The sequence below is a fragment of the Choloepus didactylus genome, assembly GCF_015220235.1.
Source record: "Choloepus didactylus isolate mChoDid1 chromosome 26 unlocalized genomic scaffold, mChoDid1.pri SUPER_26_unloc1, whole genome shotgun sequence".
In the NCBI taxonomy this organism is placed as follows: domain Eukaryota; kingdom Metazoa; phylum Chordata; class Mammalia; order Pilosa; family Megalonychidae; genus Choloepus; species Choloepus didactylus.
Window position 1 is genome coordinate 3,299,004 of NW_023637614.1, and position 18,608 is coordinate 3,317,611.

An 18,608-nucleotide genomic window follows, 5' to 3' on the forward strand; every position below is an offset into this window, starting at 1 on the left:
GCTTCAGGAATATGGAAGAGGAGCAAAAATTTTACTTAGCAGTAATATAAAAGTGTAGATACTTCACAATGGTTAACATTAATTAGAAAAAATTAAAGCCAGGAAAGAAGATATAATGTTCTGCTGGTAATTAATTCTGGTAAATCAGGCAAGAGGCTCAGAAAATGGAGCCCTTTGCTCAGGTTCAAGGAGGGAGATTTGCTCTTCTCACATTGGGGAGGACTAAGAGGATCATGTGGCCAGAGTGGCCTCTGCTATGAGCTGTGTTGTAGCATCTCTGGGATTGAGAACTCTCCAATGTTAAGATCAAGCTCAGATTGGGGTCTGCTTTTAAAGCAAAGGTGTCACACACTGCATCATCCATTGATTCCTAAGACTATTTTGAATATTATTCTCAATAGAAAGTAACTAATGGGCACACGAAAACATCCTTATGCCAGGAACTACACTAGCATTTATGTATCTTAGCCAATTTAGTCCTGACATTAGTCCTGTCAATGATTACTGAGTAATTGCACAATGTCCCCAAGGGTACAGAGGCAGTAAGAGAGGTAAGGGATACAACTGACAGTTAAAAGTATAAGGCAGTGGTGGGGAGTTAGCCCTAAAACCAGCATTTTAAACGTTAGTGTGTCAAAAAAGTAGCTGACTATATTCTGGCTCATTGTAGTCTGTCATATCATGCTGGTGAGAAGATAAAGCATTTATGCCTATGACAGTCTGCTACATCTTGCTGGTGAGATTTAGAAAAGATAAATCCTGTATGAAGAGGAATCTGGTAACAAAAATCACATATGCATTTTTTCTAACCCAGCAATACCATTCTGGAATATACTCCAAAGATATTCTGGGAAAAATATGAAATGTTATGCACTGGGCTATAGAAATCCAAATGTCCACCAATAGAGAGAATGGTTGAATAAACTCAGTAAAGCACTAGTTAGCAAGAAAAGGAATGAGGGCTAGCTCTCTATTCTGCAATGAAGCAAGGTCAGAGATAAGTTAAAAATATGCTAAAATTGACAACAAAAAACAACAGCAAAAAACAACCAGATGTTGGGGAATGTGCATTGCATGTTACCTTTTGTGTAACATGTAAGGAGGAAAAGGAAAACACACATATATGTTTTTGGTTTCAAGAAGTAAACATGGAAGGGTAAAATAAAATAAAATACAAAAGGGCTATCTAGGGAACAAAACAATTGAGGCAGGGAAAGAATGGAAGTCAGACTTCCCTAAAGGTGCCTTTTAAACAATGATTTTGACTTAAGAAATATATAGCTATTTTAAATAATTTGGAAAAAAAAAAAAAAACAATTTCCAAAGGTAGAAAATTTCTAAAGCAAATGAAACTGACCCTTTCTCAAGTTGGTCATATATACACAGGAAGGATTCTTTCAAGTAAATTTGAAATGCAGGATTTTGGCCAAAGTACCAAAATAAAAGAAAGAGAGAGAGAAAGGAAAGAAAAATCCATGAAGACATTTTAAATTCTCATTGGGCTTGTTATTATTGTTACTTTGGAACTATCACTATTTATTATAGGATAAAACAAATAAGAATTTTTGTTAATATGCTAGGAACCATTAAAATGAAGGGATATAAAGGCAAATCAAAGAAGTGAAACCCTATAATTCTTAAATATAAATGGGAATTTCAAAATAAGTGAACACTTTCTCTTTCTACATTTTTCCTAGTTCACTCTACTGAATGAGTCAAGAAGTAGTGACAGTCCAGTACTAATGAATACCCTGGCACCTGGTATGAAGTCTTTGTGAGTCACTAAATCAATGGAACAAGTGCCTCTGGGAGAAATGTCTGCTTCTCCCAGGGCAGGGATTGCACAGGATGAGTTCTGAAGGCAAGGATGCAATCTGAGAACACTAGGGTCAAGTGGAGGGATTCCCTCTGGATATTGGGGATGGTCTGAGCAACAAAAAACCAGTAACTACAATGAACTGAAGTGCATTAAATATAATAAAATTCCCCAGTTTCTACTGATACTGGAAAGAATTAGCCTTGCTGGATCCCTCTTGGGGCTAGTGGGCACTAACTCCTTATTAACAAAATGTTCATTGAGAGACTTGTATTTTAGGGTAACCAAGTAACTGAGGAAAATTCTGCTTTTATGGGAGAACCAAGAGTAATAAATAAAATAATGGCACATAATTTAAAAAAAAAATAGAAAATGACTGGATATACTAAACAATTTTCAGAGACATTGATGTGACCATCATGTGGAGAGATGGGTTGATGCTGACTCCTGAACTGATGCAGCAGGAGAAGTGGAGCCCCCACCTGCAGGGATCTCCAAATGATGCAGCAGGATAGTATTCCTGCCCGAAAACCTAATGTTGTATCTAATTAAATCACAAATAAACTATCAATTTACAGGAAGATTGGGGGATAGAGATACATGTTAAACAAAATCACAAATGTACAATCAGTACAAGAAAGTAAATGGCACAAAGGAAAATGGAAGAAGAATGGCTAAAGATTATAGGCATCTTCAGATTACAGAAGCCAGTCTGGATCCACATTAAAACACAAAGACTGTGAAATGCCATATTTGAGACTTTTGGGCAGAATGAATACTCTCTGGATTAGGATGATGAAGAGATTACTTTTATTAATGCTGGAAGTAGTAATGATGTTATGATTATGTTAAAAACAAATGGTAATGTAATATATATATGAAATCTGCTTTAAAATACTTTCTGCACACCTATTCTCTGAGCTCAGGAATAGGTAAAGAAGAATGGCAGAAAGTTGATGACTGTTGAGGCTGGGTACCTGGGAGTTCATTGTACATGTCATTAGTTTGGGGCAAGAATTTTTCATAGTGCAATTAAAACAATTGACTGTTTCCAAGTAGCAAGTAGAGAACACTAATTATTAAAATCTAATGCATGAGAGGTGGGGCAAGATGGTGGTGAGGTGAGGTGGCGGTTTTAGTTACTCCTCTGGGGCAGTTGGTAGAAAGCCAGGAACTGCATGGACCTGACACCACAGAGGAGTTTAAGTTTGCACAAACTTCATACAATACTCACAAATGCATAGAGCAGCTGAGATCAGTTAAATCTGTAAGTTCTTGTAGCCAAGGGCCCTGCAACCCACCATGCCAGGCACAGTCCTGAGGGAGAAGAGGCCATTGGTGCTGGGAACCATGAGGGAGAACTGCAGTTAAAGCACTGATTAACAGACTGATGAACAAAAACTCCAATCATAGATAAACTGAGACCAGATACCAGAGTATCTGGGAACAGTCAGCTCAGCAGAGAGTAGATAGGGCTAGCAAAAACAGCAAAATAAAATAAAATAAAATAAAATAAAACCCGGGACTTTTTCAGAGTTGGGGTGTGTAGCCCAGCTCCAGTGGTAGCTCAACTTTTGAGAACTCAGACCCCAGGGGTTGGAATTCAGAAATAAGTTGCAGTCAGCCATGCCCCAAACAGGGTTAGGGTCACTGGAGGGGGCAATGAGGGCTGGTAGGTGCCACCTGATGGACAGCATAGAAAATCTCCAAGTCTAGAGGCCTCAAAGGAGGGTCTCATTATCAAGGAAACTTCATAAGCTTCTTCTGAGACCAGGGCTTTTCTGGACTGGGAAAACCTGACTGGGGTTGACTATATCTGAGGAGACCCTCACACAAAAAGGCTACATAGAATCAGGGCAAGAAACAGAAACACAAGAGGTGAAAAACTCTGATCAACTACATAGAATCTAACTTAGAGGCCAGTATAATTTGAACTAAACACCAGAGGTTAGAGAACAAAGCCAACCAACAAGAAAACCCTGGTTAAAAGACAGGAAACAAGCTCCAGAATAAACTAATCAAGAAAGTCAGATGCCTAGGCAGCTCAGAATAATGAGCCCTACTAGGAAGCATGAAAATATGGACCAGCAAAAGGAATAAAAAACTAATAAACTGAGCTACAGGAGTGGAAGCAATTATTACTAAGTCATTTCAATGAACTGAAGGAAGAACTAATAGAAGTCAAAATACATCTAAATAAATTCAAATATCATGTCAATGAACTGAGGGAGTTAGAGCCAAAGAGATGAAGGCTGTAAGGAGTATACTGGATGACCATAAGGATGAATTCATAAGCTTAAAAAAACAAATGGCAAAACTTATAGGAATGAAGGGCATAATGGAGGAGCTGAAAAAGACAATCAAGGGATACAAGAGTAGATTTGAACAGGCAGAAGAAAGGATCAGTGAATTGGAAGACCAGACTTCTGAATTCACACACATAAAGGAACCAATGGTGAAAAGAATGGAAAAAATACAAGCAGGGTCTTACAGGGCTTGGTGACAACATGAAGAATACAAGTATACATGCTATACATGTCCCAAAGGGAAAAGAGAGGGGAAAGGGGGCAGAAAGTATAACAGAAGAAATAATCACTGAAAATTTCCCAACTCTTATGAAAGACAGAAAATTATAGATTCAAGAAGTACAGTGCTCCAAAAGAAGAAGAGAACCCAATAGACCTCCAAGACACTTACTGATCAGATTGTCCAATGTCAAAAACAAAGAGAATCCTGAAAGCAACAAGAAAAAAGCAATCCATCACATACAAGGGAAGCTCAGTAAGGCTATGCACAGATTTCCCCACAGAAACCATGGAGGCAAGAAAACAGTGGTATGATATTTTTAAGATACTAAAAGAGAAGAACTGCCAAGAACTTTTATCCAGCAATACTCTTCTTCAAAAATGAGGGAGTGATTACAATATTTTCAGACAAACAGACACTGAGAGAGTTTGTGAATACGGGACTGTCACTACAAGAAATACTAAAGGGAGTACTAGAGCCTGATAAGAAATGACAGGAGAAAGAGGTTTGGAGAAGAGGGTAGAAATGAAGATTATCAGGAAGGGTAAAAAGAGAGAGAGGAAAAAAATAAAACATGACATATAAAATCCAAAATACAAAGTGATAGAAGAAAGTGCTGCCCTTACAGTAATAAAATAAATGATAATGGATTAAACTTCCCAATAAAAAATCATAGACTGGCAGAATGGACTAAAAACAGGAACAATCTATATGCTGTCTACAAGAAACTCACTTTAGACACATGGGAAAAATAAGCTGAAAGTGGAAGGGTGAAAAAAGATATTTTATGCAAACCATCACCAGAAAAAAGAGGGAGTACCTATATTAATACCAGACAAAGTAGACTTCAAAATGAAACAATTAAAAGAGACAAGGACACTATATATTAATAAAAGGGTCAATTCATCAAGAAAATGTAACCATCAAAAATATTTTTGCACCAAGCCAGAGTGCCCCAAAATTCATGAAGCAAGCATTGACAACACTGAAATGAGAAATAGATAACTACAACAATAGGTGGCGTCTTCAATACACTCTTCTCATCAATGGATAGAACATCTAGACAGAGGATCAACAAGGAAAGAGAGATGTTGAATTGTAAGATAAATGAACTAGACTTGAGAAATATTTATAGAACACTACACCCCACAACAGAAGGATACATGTTTTGTTTAAGGGCTCATGGAACTTTCTCTAGGATAGACCACTTGCTGGGTCACAAAGCAATTCTCAACATATTTAAAAATATGGATTTTATTAAAAAAAAAACACTGTCTTGAATCATAAGGGGATGAAAAGTTGGAAATAATAAGAGGCAGATGACTGTAAAATTCACAAATACATGGAGATTAAATAACAGTCTTAGAAAACCAGTGGATAGAGGAAGAATTTAGAAGAGAAATTAGTAAATAACTCAAGGCAAATGCAATTAGAACACAACAAATCAAAACTTAGGGGATGCAGCAAAGGTGGTGCTGAGAGGGAAATTTATTACCCTAAATGCCTATATTAAAAGAGAAGACAGAGCAAAAATTTAGGAATTTACTGTTCACTTGGAGGAATCAGACAAAGAACAGCAATCCACCCAAAGCAAACAAAGGCAAAGTAATAACAAAGATAAGAGCATAAATAAAGAAACTGGTAACAGGAAAACAATAGGGAGAATCAAGGATGCAAAAAACCTGTTCTTCAAGAAAATCAACAAAATTGATGGACCCCTAACTAGGCTAAAAACAATAAAAAAGGGAGAGAGAGAGCAGATGCAAATAAATGCAATCAGAAACAGGAAATGAAACAAAACTGCTGACCCTGCAGAAATAAAGCAGATAATGAGAAGCTACTATGAGCAACTATATGTTAATAAACTGGACAACTTACACAAAATGGACAACTTCCTAGAAAAGTATAAATGATCAACACTGATGCTAGAAGAATATGATGATCTCAACAAACTAATCACAAGCAAAAAGATTGAGTCAGCCATCAAAAAGCTCCCAAAAAAGAAAAGCCCAGGACCAGATGTCTTCACATGTGAATTCTACCAAGCATTCAAGAAAGAATATGAATCCTGCTCAAACTCTTCCCAAAAATTGAAGAAGAGGAAAACAATGCAACTCATTTCTATCATGCCATCATCATCCTAATATCAAAATCAGACAAAGATACTACAAAAAAAGAAAATTATATATCAATCTCTTCAATGAATATAGATGCAAAAATCCTCAACAAAATACTTGCAACTTGAATCCAGCAGCATATTAAAAGAATTGTACACCATGACCAAGTAAGGTTTATTCCAGCTATGCAAGGCTTGTCCAACACAAGAAAATCAATTAATGAAATACAATGATCACATCAATTACATCAATAAATCGAAGTAGAAGAAACACATGATCATCCTGATCAATGAAGAAAAAGCATTTGACAGAATTCAACATCCTTTCTTGATGAAAACACTTCAAAGAATAGGAATAGAAGGGAGTGTTCTCAATATGGTAAAGGCAATAAATGAAAAACTCACCATTAACATCATTCTCAAAGGGGAAACTGAAAGCTTTCCCTTAAAAATCAGGAACAACACAGAGATGCCCACTGTAACCATTATAATTCAACATAGTGCTAGAAATTCTAGCTAGAGCAACTAGACAAGAAAAAGAAGTAAATGTAACTAAATTGGAGAGGAGGAAGTAAAACATACACTGTTTGCAGATGACATGATTCTATATGTAGAAAATTCAGAAAAATCTACAGCAAAGCTATTAGACCTAGTCAATGAATACAACAAAGTGGCATACTACAAGATCAATGTGCAAAAATCTGTAGTGCTCTTATACAGAAGTAGTGGCAAAAAGAGGAAGAAATGAAAAAGTTGCATTTACAATAGCAACCAAAAGAATCAAGCATTTAGGAATAACTTAACAAAGGCCACAAAAGACCTTTACAAAGAAAACTACAAGAAACTGCTAAAAGAAATTGAACAGAACCTAAAAAAATGGAACATCATACTATGTTCATGGATTGCAAGAGTAAATATAATTATGATGTGACCTCTACCTAAACAGATTTGTAGAATCAAGGCAATGCCAATTAAAATCCAAACAACTTGCTTTGCAGAAATAGAAAAACCAATAACCAATTTTATTTGGAAGGGCAAGGTGCCCTGAATAGCCAAAAATATCTTGAGAAAGAGGATCAAAGTGGGAAGTCTCACACTACCTGACTTTGAAGCATATTACAAAGCTACAGGGCTCAAAATAGCATGGTATTGGCAAAAGGACAGAGATACTGACCTATGGAATGCAATTAAGTGTTCAGAAATAGACTCTCACATCTATGGCCAATTTATCTTTGATAAAGATCAATTTTCAAGCCAAAGCAACTGGGACATAGCAGCCTCTTCAAAAAATGGTGTTTGGAGAACTGGATATCAATTCCAGAAGAAAGATGACCCCTATCTCACACTTTCTACAAAAATTTACTACAAATGGACCAGACACCAAAACATAAGTGCTAAGAACATAAGACACTTAGAAGATTATATAGGACAATATCATAAAGATCTTGTGATATGAGGTGGTTTCCTAGACCTTATACACAATGTGTGAGCAATCAAGGAACACACAGACAAATGGTATCTTCTCAAAATCACTTTTCCACATTAAAGGACTTTGTTAGAAAGGTAAAATGGCAGCCTGCACAATGAGAGAGAATATTTGGAAACCATATATCAGATAAAGGTTTAATATCCCAAATATATAAAGTGATCCTAAAACTGAACAATGGAAAGACAAAAAACACAATTACAAAAAGGGAAAAAGACATGGACAGAAACTTCTCTGAAGAAGAAATACAAATGGCTCAAAAACATGAAAAAGTGTTCAACGTCACTGGCTATTAGGGAAATGCAAATCAAAACCTCAATGAGATATCATTTCATACCTACCAGAACAGCCATTATCTAAAAAAGCAGAAAATTACAAGTCCTTGAGAGATTGTGGAGAAATAGGCACACTTATTCATAGTTGGTGGGAATGTAGAATGGTGTATCCACTCTGGAAGACAGTGTGAAGGTTCCTCAGGAAGCTAAGTATAGATTTGCCATATGACCCAGGTGTTCCACTGCTAAGTATATACTCAAAGGAACTGAAATTTAAGACAAAAATGAACATTTGTAAACCAATATCTCTTGCATTATTCACAATTACCAAGAGATGAAAGCAGCCCAAATGTCCATCAATGGAGGGGTGGATAAACAAACTGTGGTATAAACACATGATGGAATATTATGCAGCTGTAAGAGAGAACAAAGATATGGAACATATAATGTGGATGAACCTTGAGGACATTATGCTGAATGAAGATAGCCAGAAAAAAAGGACAAATACTGTGTGGCCTCATTAATATGAACTAACATTAATGAGCATACTTTGAGAATTAAAAGCTGATAACACAGACTACCAGGAGATAGAAAGAGGGTAGATGTCAGGCATTTGATGCTTAAGGACTACAGAATGTTCAACAGGATTGATTGTATAGATCCAGAAATAGGATAATACTGTGTGATGATATCACAATATCGTAAGTACACTGAACAAAGATGTCTGTGAGTAAAGCTGAAAGAGGTTGGATAGGGGAATGTATGACACCAGAGATAAAGATAGATGATAAAAACTGGGAACGTAAAGCTTGGCAAAAACTAGAGTGGTGAATGACTGTTACTAAACGTACAAATATAAAAATATTTTCACATGTGAGAGAACAAATGAATGTCAACCATGCAGACTGTTGAAAAACGGCATGGTATTTGAAAAAAAAAAAACAAAAGAAACTGGAGACTATGGTCAACATTAACACTTTAATATGCCCCCATTAAATGTAACAAAGACAATATACCAAAATTAAATGTGTATGAGAGGGGGATATAAGGAAGGGTTATGGGATTCTTGGTAGTGGTGTTGTTTTCTGTCATTACTATTATATTGTATCATATGACATTTTATTTTTCCTTTTATTACTTTTATTATTATTCACCAAAAAAATACTTTTTCATAGTAATCAGTAGTTTCAAGTGCTGACTCTGGTGATAAATAGACAATTATATGGTGGTACCATGAACCACTGACTGTACACTGTGAATAATTGTATGTCATGTGAATATGTCTCTATAAAATTTTAGGAAAAATATAAATGAGGGTAAAAGTGCTGAAGAAAACATGGAGAGAGTGATGTACCTGGTTTCTGCTGATGAGGAGGCAGAATGGTGTAAACTTTCTGGAGGTCAGTTTGGAACCATATTTTGTTTTCTTTTCCCCCTTTTAGTAAAAAAGGCATCCTTAACCACTCAATGCCAGGGTAAGATTCATTCACAGAATCTGTAAAATATCACCAGGGAGACTCATTCACCTGGGGGATCCTGTCTTATGTAGGGGGAAGGTGATGAATTTATTTGTAGAGTTAGATTTAGAGAGACTCCACATTTGCACAACAAAAGATGTTCTCTGGAGGTGACCCCTAGGCATAATTATAGGTGGGCTTAGCCTCCCCTTTACAGCCATGAATTTCTCAAGAGCAAGCCTCAAGTTCAAGTGCTTGGCTTATGAAGAAGGGGATTCCTAAATTCACACAGTATATGATATGTACAAAATAATCCATCTATACCTCAAATTATCATCACTTAGCTGTACCATCCTCATCACTGTCCATTTTAAACAATTCTCAACACCCAAAACACCTCATAGCCCTTTTCAGCCCTTAATTATTTGTCCCTAGTACAGTATTTGTGTGGTACTTGTATGATATTCCTATTAATTATAATCTCTAGTATGCAATATGTAGATTTTTCCATATACCCTTCTGTTGTGAACACTCATTGCTAGTGTCTACCTTAGAAGTATATCATCCAGGCACCTATCTATATTTGTACTGTTGATCTGTAGGATACATGGATTTAAACAACCCTTTCCATCCTATTCACCTTCAATATAGCTGTGATACTTATAATCCAATTAACCATCATCACCCCATCCATTCCCATACCTTTGAATTCACCAATATCATATCTGAACTTATTAGATTACCATTCCCCTCCACTCATTTCTGTCTATTAGGTCCAAAGTATTCTACATTATAAGACATTGAATTTACCTTGTGTAGGGTGCTTAGCCATCCCCGATGATCAGAAAAGTGACTAAACTAAAGCAAGAGGTAGCAACAGACAAAACGGAATTTAACAAAGGGTTATGAATACTGAATTTCTATATAATTTTATTCTTCTTAATTGCTAGTGTATTAGGATAGTTAAAAAGAAAAGTGAAATTTTGGAACTGTAACCCATAATATTCTTTGCAATTGGTTAACTATTTGTTCAATTGCACTTGAAAAGTTATCACTTCTATGCATATATATATTCCACAATAAAAATATGACTAAAAATTAATCTGACAATATTTTCCCTGCCTACTTCAAAGTGTTGTGAGAAAAAAATGAATTAATGAAAATAAAAGAGAATTTTATATAAAATGTGATGCAAGGATCTGGTCATGTTACATAGCTGTAAGTAATTTCCCTCAGTTATTGGCCCTGGAAAGGAAGGTAGGGGGTTTAAGCACACTGAAAGCTTGCACTAGGTCCAGGCTGCATACATGCGCACAAGGCTGTGTTAAAACATTTTTCTGGGTGCATAGAATACTATTGTGGACTAATTCTAAGGAATAAGACTATACATTTCCATTAAATTATAAGTTAGCACTGATAAGATTTTAGTGCTCTAGAGTCTTCATGGGTTGTAACATATTAGTGGTTTACAAAAATCTGTTTACTAAGTTATGATCAGCATTTTTTAAATGAAATAGCACAGAATAAAAAATTTCACAGTGTATCCCACATCATAAAGGTAAATATTGTTTTAGTGATATATATGTGTGTGTGTGTGTGTGTGTGTGTCTGTGAGAGAGAATGTGTATTTGTATTTGTGTATTTGTTCATTAATAAAATGTATTTTTTCTGATGAATGGCAAAAAAGGGATAGGATACAAATAAAATCTGAAATGGGAAAGAGGACATTATCACTGAACTTGGCAGAAATAAAAGGGATAATATGAATATATCATGAGCAACTGTATGCAAAAAATTAGACATGTTAGATGATATAGGTGACGTCCTAGAAACACATGAACAACTAACCCTGACTCAAGAAGAAATAGAAGACCTCAACAAAACTCACTAATAAAAAGATTGAGTCAGTCATCAGATACCTCCCAAAGAAAAGTTCAGGACCTGATGTTTTCACCTATGAATTCTACCAGGCATTCAAGAAAGAATTAGGACTAATCCTGCTCAAACTTTTCAAAAAATTGAAGAGGAGGGAAAACTACCTTATTTGGTGAAACCAACATCACTGAATATCAAAGCCAAAGATTCCAGAAGACAAGAAAATTACAGAACAATTTCTAATTAATATAAATTCAAAAATCCTCAAGATACTTGCAAATCAAATCCATGGCCAAGTGGGTTTTATGCGAGGAATGAAAGGGGAGTTCAACAAAAGAAAGTCAATTAATGTAGTACACCACATCAACAAAACAAAGGTAGAAAAACACATGATCATCTCAATTGATGCAAAAAAGTTATCTGACAAAATCCAACATCCTTTCTTGTTGAAAACACTTTGAAAGATAGGAAACTCCTCAATATGATAAAGAGCACATATGAAAAACCCACAGAAAACACCATACTCAATGGGAAAAGACTGAAACTTTTCCCTCTAAGATCTGGAATAAAACAACGATGTCACCACAGATATTCAATATTGTGCTGGAAGTTCTAACAAGAACAATTAGGCAAGGAAAAGGAATAAAAGGCATCTAAACCAGGAAGAAGAAATAAAACTTTCACTTTTTGCATGATCCTATATGTAGAAAGTCCTGAGAAATCTACAATAAAGCAACTAGAGCTAATCAATGAATACACAAAAGTGGCAGGATACAACATATCAATGAGCAAAAAATAGTAGGATGTCTGTACACCAATAAGGAACAGTCTGAGGAGGAAATCAAGGAAAAAGTTCTGTTTACAACAGCAACCAGGTCAGTCTTGAGATAGCAGGCATGTGAGTACCCACCTGTTTGGCTACAGGAGTGCAGCAATGCCTAAATCAAAGGAACTTGTTTCTTTGAGCTCATCTGGCAGTGATTCTGATAGTGAAATCAACAAAATGTTGAAAAGGAAAAGAAAATTATTCTGGAAAACCCTGTAAAGACACAGAAGACTAGTGAAACCTCAAGAGCCCTATGTTGTTCAAAGCAGAGCATCAGAAGCAGAGATGATAACATATTTCAGATTGGGAAAATGAGATATGTCAGTGCTCAGGACTCTAAAGGGAAAGTCCTAATTGACATTAAAGAATATTGGATGGATCCTGAAGGTGAGATAAAACCAGAAAGAAAAGTTATTTATTTAAATCCTGAGCAGGGGAGCCAGGGGAAGATACAGTTTTCTGACATTGATGATGAAGTAAGAAAACTGTAAAGTCAGAGCCATATAAAACCTCTACTGTTCTAGTTGTTTTAATCTGTCTTCTAACATTGGCTTTTGTAATCCAAAGTTTGTTTCCCAAGATACTGTATATTTGGATTGCAGAGTAATTTTTACTTTTTATCTGCATGATTAAAAATGTTCTGTGTGAAGCTAATTGTCTGATTCATTAAGTAGGATTGTTTCATGTCTACCACATAGTGTCAAATAAAATCAAGTAATACAATGTTAATGCTTGTGGCCTTTATTTGATCAGAAGAGTTGACACTGTTTGATGCTAAAAAGAAAAACTATTAGACTTCTCAGTTTCAACTTAGCTTTACATTAGAATGATTTGCATAAAATTGAATTTGTAACCTATTTGTTTTGAAATCCATAGTTGATTTGTTGTCTTCCAACCAAAAGTCTAGACTTGTTTGAATTTTCCACCCCGATGATATTTCATGTAGCCTTTTTTTCTTTCTTCAGTTTCTTTTAATAAATTATCTTTTCATGTTCAGTTTCCACTCATTTCCTTGAATATGTTCTGCTAATTTAGAAGCAACATTGAAACTGTCAGAATGTTAGTTATCTTAATTATCTTAGTAAGGTATTTGTAAGTTAAATATTATATCAGAACTGCAATCACTTATTTTACTGTATTACATAGAGATATAGTTTGATAAACAACATGGCTTGTATGAAAACTGAGCAAGTAAATATTATTCTGTGTAGTTGTTGCCTTATTTTTTAGTCTGCTAAATAATGGCATAGATGTCTGATTTGCTTTCACTTACTAAACAGTTTCATCATGGGATAATGTCTATAAAATTAGATATTGTTAAATTGACTAAAATTTAATAAAAGCAGTGAAAGCCTAATGGCCTAACACTTTATTTTATACTATTGAGTATGGATTGCATATAGCCAGAGATATCATTGAGCTTTAATGTCATAGGTAATGCCAATTTTTAGGGGAAAGAGCATATACTTGTGTTTCTTTGACCATTCCCTCAGTAGATTTGGATACTTTGCAGTTAATCTACTGGACAATCACATTTTGGGCTTGAGGTTACTAACTTTTAGCACATACTTTGAAGTGATTTTTCATAGTGCTGAAGCAGACATAGATTGATACACAGATTTCAGGGGCCTTGCAGCAATAAATAGGGTGTGGTGTGCCTTGGGAAATGAATGCTTGTAATGGCAACTATAATTCAAATTTGAAAAGGTGGCAGTGAAGAGAGGATTCTCTTCAAACCAAATGATACACATAAAGTTATAATTTATATTTTGAAATTTTGATCATACTGATTGGACATAATTCTAGATAGAATAGTAGAAAGAAAATTTTAAAGACACATAAAAATTTCTTGTTGATAAAGTAGTTTTGGAAGCAAGTTTCAAGAGGGTACTGCCATTAAAGTCTGCCATATGAGAGTTGCACCATTCTGCTACCAAAATTGATTCCTATGTCTACAACATTTTCTAGGAGGATTGTCAGGATTTGATTTCAAAATCACCTGCCAGACTACACATAGTAGTTGTTCTGGTTTGCAAGAGCAGCCATTATTCAAAATACCACAAATGGATTGGCTGTTTTAATCACATGCTTTAAACCACAGAAAATAACATATATACATAGAATTGATAGCCTTCCAAGTGCAATTTAATAAGACGTTAGTAAATTTCAAAGAATATTACATGTTACAATTCCATACTTTCAGTTATTTCCTTATTAGGAATAAAACATATGTACACAAAGGTAATATCTTTCAAAGTAAGACTAAACAAGCAGATACATAGGAAATTTCCAAAGTTGTTAAGAATTATAGTACCATAATTTCAGTTATTTCCTTATTGTGAAGTATAACATACAAAAAATGTGAGAGCTTTCAAATTACAATTTAACAAATAGCCATAGAACAAATTTCAAAGGATGTTGTGTGTTACAGTTCCACCATTTCAATTATTTCCTTCTAGCTATTCTAACAAACAAGTAACTAAGAAAAAGAAAGTTATACAGAGATTCAGGATTCATAATCCTTTGTTAAATTCCATCTTGTCTGTTGCTACCCCTTCCTCTAGTTTAATCACTTTCGTGATCTTCAGAGATGTTTAAGCAATGACCACCCTAACTTATTTATGTTGAAAGGGGTGTCAACCTTATGAGCAAAGGGGTTACATCTAGTTGGTGTACTTGAAGAGAGTATTGTGTCTGGGTTTTGGGACTTAGTTGGCATAGTTCTCTTAGTTCACATAGAATACATTATGTTCAAAATCTTCCATCTATATCTCACATTAACATCACTTAGTTGTACAATCCTCATCACTCTCCATTTTAAGCCATTCTCATGACCCAAACATCTCATAGCTCTTGTGAGCCCTTAATTATTTTCCCTGGTATTTGTATAGTGCTAGTATGGTTTTCCTATTAATTACAGTCACTAGTGTAAAATATGTAGATTTTTCCCATATACCCTTTGGTTGTTAACTCTTGTGCTACTCTAGTACTTTAGAAGCATATCATGAAATCACCTATCTATACTTGTGGTGTTCACCTATGGGGAAACAAGCCTTTAACAACCCGTTTCAATCCTATTCACCTTCAGTACAGCTCTGGTACTTATAATCCAATGAACAAATGATTGTCATCCCCATCCATTATCATACCTTTCAATTCACCATCATTAACATATCTGAACATAATAGATTATCATTACCCCTCACTATCTATTGTCTATCAATAGATCCCCTATATTCTATATTATTAAACATTGATTTTACATTGCTCAGAGAGTTCATAGAACTGGTAGCATACACTATCTCTCCTTTGTGTCTGACTTATTTCACTCAGAATTTTATCATCAAGTTTCATCCATGTTGCCATATGATTCAGGAATTTGTACCTTCTTAATTCTGCATAGTGTTCCATTATATGTATATACCAGTTTGTTTATCCATTCATCTGTTGAAGGAAACTTGGATTGTCTTCTTCTCTGGCAATTGTGAGCAATGCTGCTATGAACATCAGTGCACAAAAGTCTGTTTGTGTCACTGCTTTCAAATCTTTTGGGTATATACCAAGAAGTGGAATAGCCAGATCATAGGGTAATTCAGTATATTGCTTCCTGTGAAACCAAAAAATGTCTTCCACAGTTGCTATACTATTATATATTACCACCAGCAATGAATAAGAGTTCCAATTTCTCCACATCCTCTAAAGCCTTTATTTCCTGTTTGTTTAATGGCAGTCATTCTTATTGGTGTAAGATTGTATCTCACTGTGGTTTTGATCTGCATCTTCCTAATAGTGAAGATGAACAATTTTTCATGTGGTTTTCAGCCACTTGTTTTTCCTCTTTGGAAAAATATATTTTCATATATTTTGCCCATTTTATAATTCTGCTGATTTTACTACTGTTGTTGAGTTGTAGGATTTATTTATGTATGCATTTCAGTCTCTTATCAGATATGTGGGGTCCAAATGTTTTCTCCCATTGAGTTGGCTGCTTCTTCACCTTTTTGAAAAAGTTTTTTGAGGCACAGAAGCTTTTCATTTTGAGGTGTTCCCATTTCTCTGTTTTCTCTTTCATTGCTTGTGCTTTGGATGTAAAGTCTAAGAAGCTACCTCCTAATATTAGGTGTTGAAGGTGTTTCCCTACATTATCTTCTAGTAGTTTTATGACACTGTCTCTTACACTGTTTTTGATCCACTTTGAGTTAATGTTTGTATTGTGGTCCTCTTTCATTCTTTTGGATATGTCTATCCAGTTCTCCCAGCCCCATTTGTTGAAGAGACTGTTTTGTCCCAGATGAATGAATTTGAGAGCCTTATAAAAAATAAGTTGAGTATATATTTGGGGTCTACTTCCAAATTCTCAATCCAATTCTATTGACCAATATGTCTACCTTTATGCCAGTACCATGCTTTTTTGACTACGGTGACTTGTGGTAGGCTTAAAATTCTGGAAGTGTAAATACCTCCACTTCAATCTTCATTTGTAGGATGTTTTGGCAATTCAAGGCCCCTTTCCCTCCCAAGTAAATTTGATAACTAGCTTTTACAAGTATGGAAAGTCATTTGTTGGAATTTTGATTGGAATTTCCTTGACATTGTAGATCAGTTTGGGTAGAATTGACATCTTAACAATGCTTAGTCTTCCTATCATCCATGAGTACAGAATATTCTTCAACCTATTCAGGTCCTTTTTTATTTCTTTTAGTAAAATTGGTTAATTTCCCTGTGTAGAGGTCTTTTAAATCCTTGATTAAATTTATTCCTAGGTAGTTGATTTTTTTAGTTGCTATTGTGACTGGAAGTTTCTTTTTTTAAAATTCCTCCTTAGTTAAGTCATTACTAGTGTAAAGGAACATTACTGAGCTCTGTGTATTTATCTTTTATCTACCACTCTGCTGAAGTGTTTTATTAGCTCAAGTTTCTTTGTGGTTGAATTCTCAGATTTTCCAAATGTCAAATCGTATCTTATACAAATAATGACAGTTTTATTTCTTTCTTTACAATTTGGATACCTTCTTTATCTTTGTCTTGGTGAATATCTCTGGCTAGAACTTCCAGTAAAATGTTGAATAATAGAGGTGACAGTGGGCATCTTTTTCTCATTGCCATCCAAATCTTAGTGGTAATGCCCCTTTCACCATTATTATGCTGGCTGTGGGTTTTTCAATATACATCCTTTAGCATATTGAGGAAGGGTCCTTCAATTCCTACCATTTGAAGTGTCTTTATCAAAAAGTGATATTGAATTTTGTGAAATGCTTTTTCAGCATCTATTGGGAAGATAATTTGATTTTTTCTGTCATTTTGTTAATGTGTTGAATTACTTTAATTGACTTTCTTATGTTGAACAACCTTTACATGCCAGCAATGATCCCCACTTGGTTGTTGTGTATAATTCTTTTACTATGCCTTTGGATTCAATTTGCAAGTATTTTGTTTGGGATTTTAGCATATATATTCATTATGGAGTTTGGCCTATTGTTTTCCTTTTCTGTAGTATCTTCATCTGGTTTTGGTATCAGAGTGATGTTTACTTCACAAAATGAGTTAGGTAGTGTTCCTTTTCTTCAATTTTTTTGAAAGAGTATGAGCAGGAATAGTATAAATTCTTTTTTGGAAAGTTTGTTTCAATTCCCCTCTGAAGCCTCCTGGCCCTGGGCTTTTATTTGTAGGTAGATTTTTGATGACTGATTGGATCTGTTTGCTTGTGATTGGTGTATTCAGGTCTTCTATTTCTTTTCTAGTCTAGGTTGTTCATTTGTTTCCAGGAAATTGCCATTTCTTCTAAATTGTCTAGATTGTTGGTATACAGTTGTTCATAGTATCCTCTTATGAACTTTTACTTCTTTAGGATCTGCAGTAATTATCCACTTCTCTTTTCTGATTCTGCTTATTTGGGTCTCCTCTCTTTTTATTTTGTCAGTCTAGCTAAGAGTCTGTCAATCTTGTTGATCCTCTCAAAGAACAAATTTTGGTTTTATTTCTTCTCTGTAGTGCTTTTTGTTCTCCAGCTCATTTTTTCTGCTTTAAACTTTGTTATTTCTTTTTGTCTACTTGTTTTAGGGTTCATTTGCTGATCATTCTCTAGCCTCTTCAGTTGTTCATTTCAGTCTTTGGTTTTACCTCTTTCTTGTTTTTTGATGTATGCATTTGGTGCTATAAATTTCCCTCTTATCACTGCCTTCACGGCACCCCACACGTTTTGAAATATTGTGTTCTCATTTTCATTCATCT

General features: G+C 35.0%; 1 pseudogene; it reads left to right on the top strand.

Moving 5' to 3' along the window:
- The first annotated feature begins 12,485 nt into the window (after nucleotides 1–12,485).
- Nucleotides 12,486–12,868, top strand: LOC119525701 (annotated as a pseudogene).
- The last annotated feature ends 5,740 nt before the right edge of the window (nucleotides 12,869–18,608 follow it).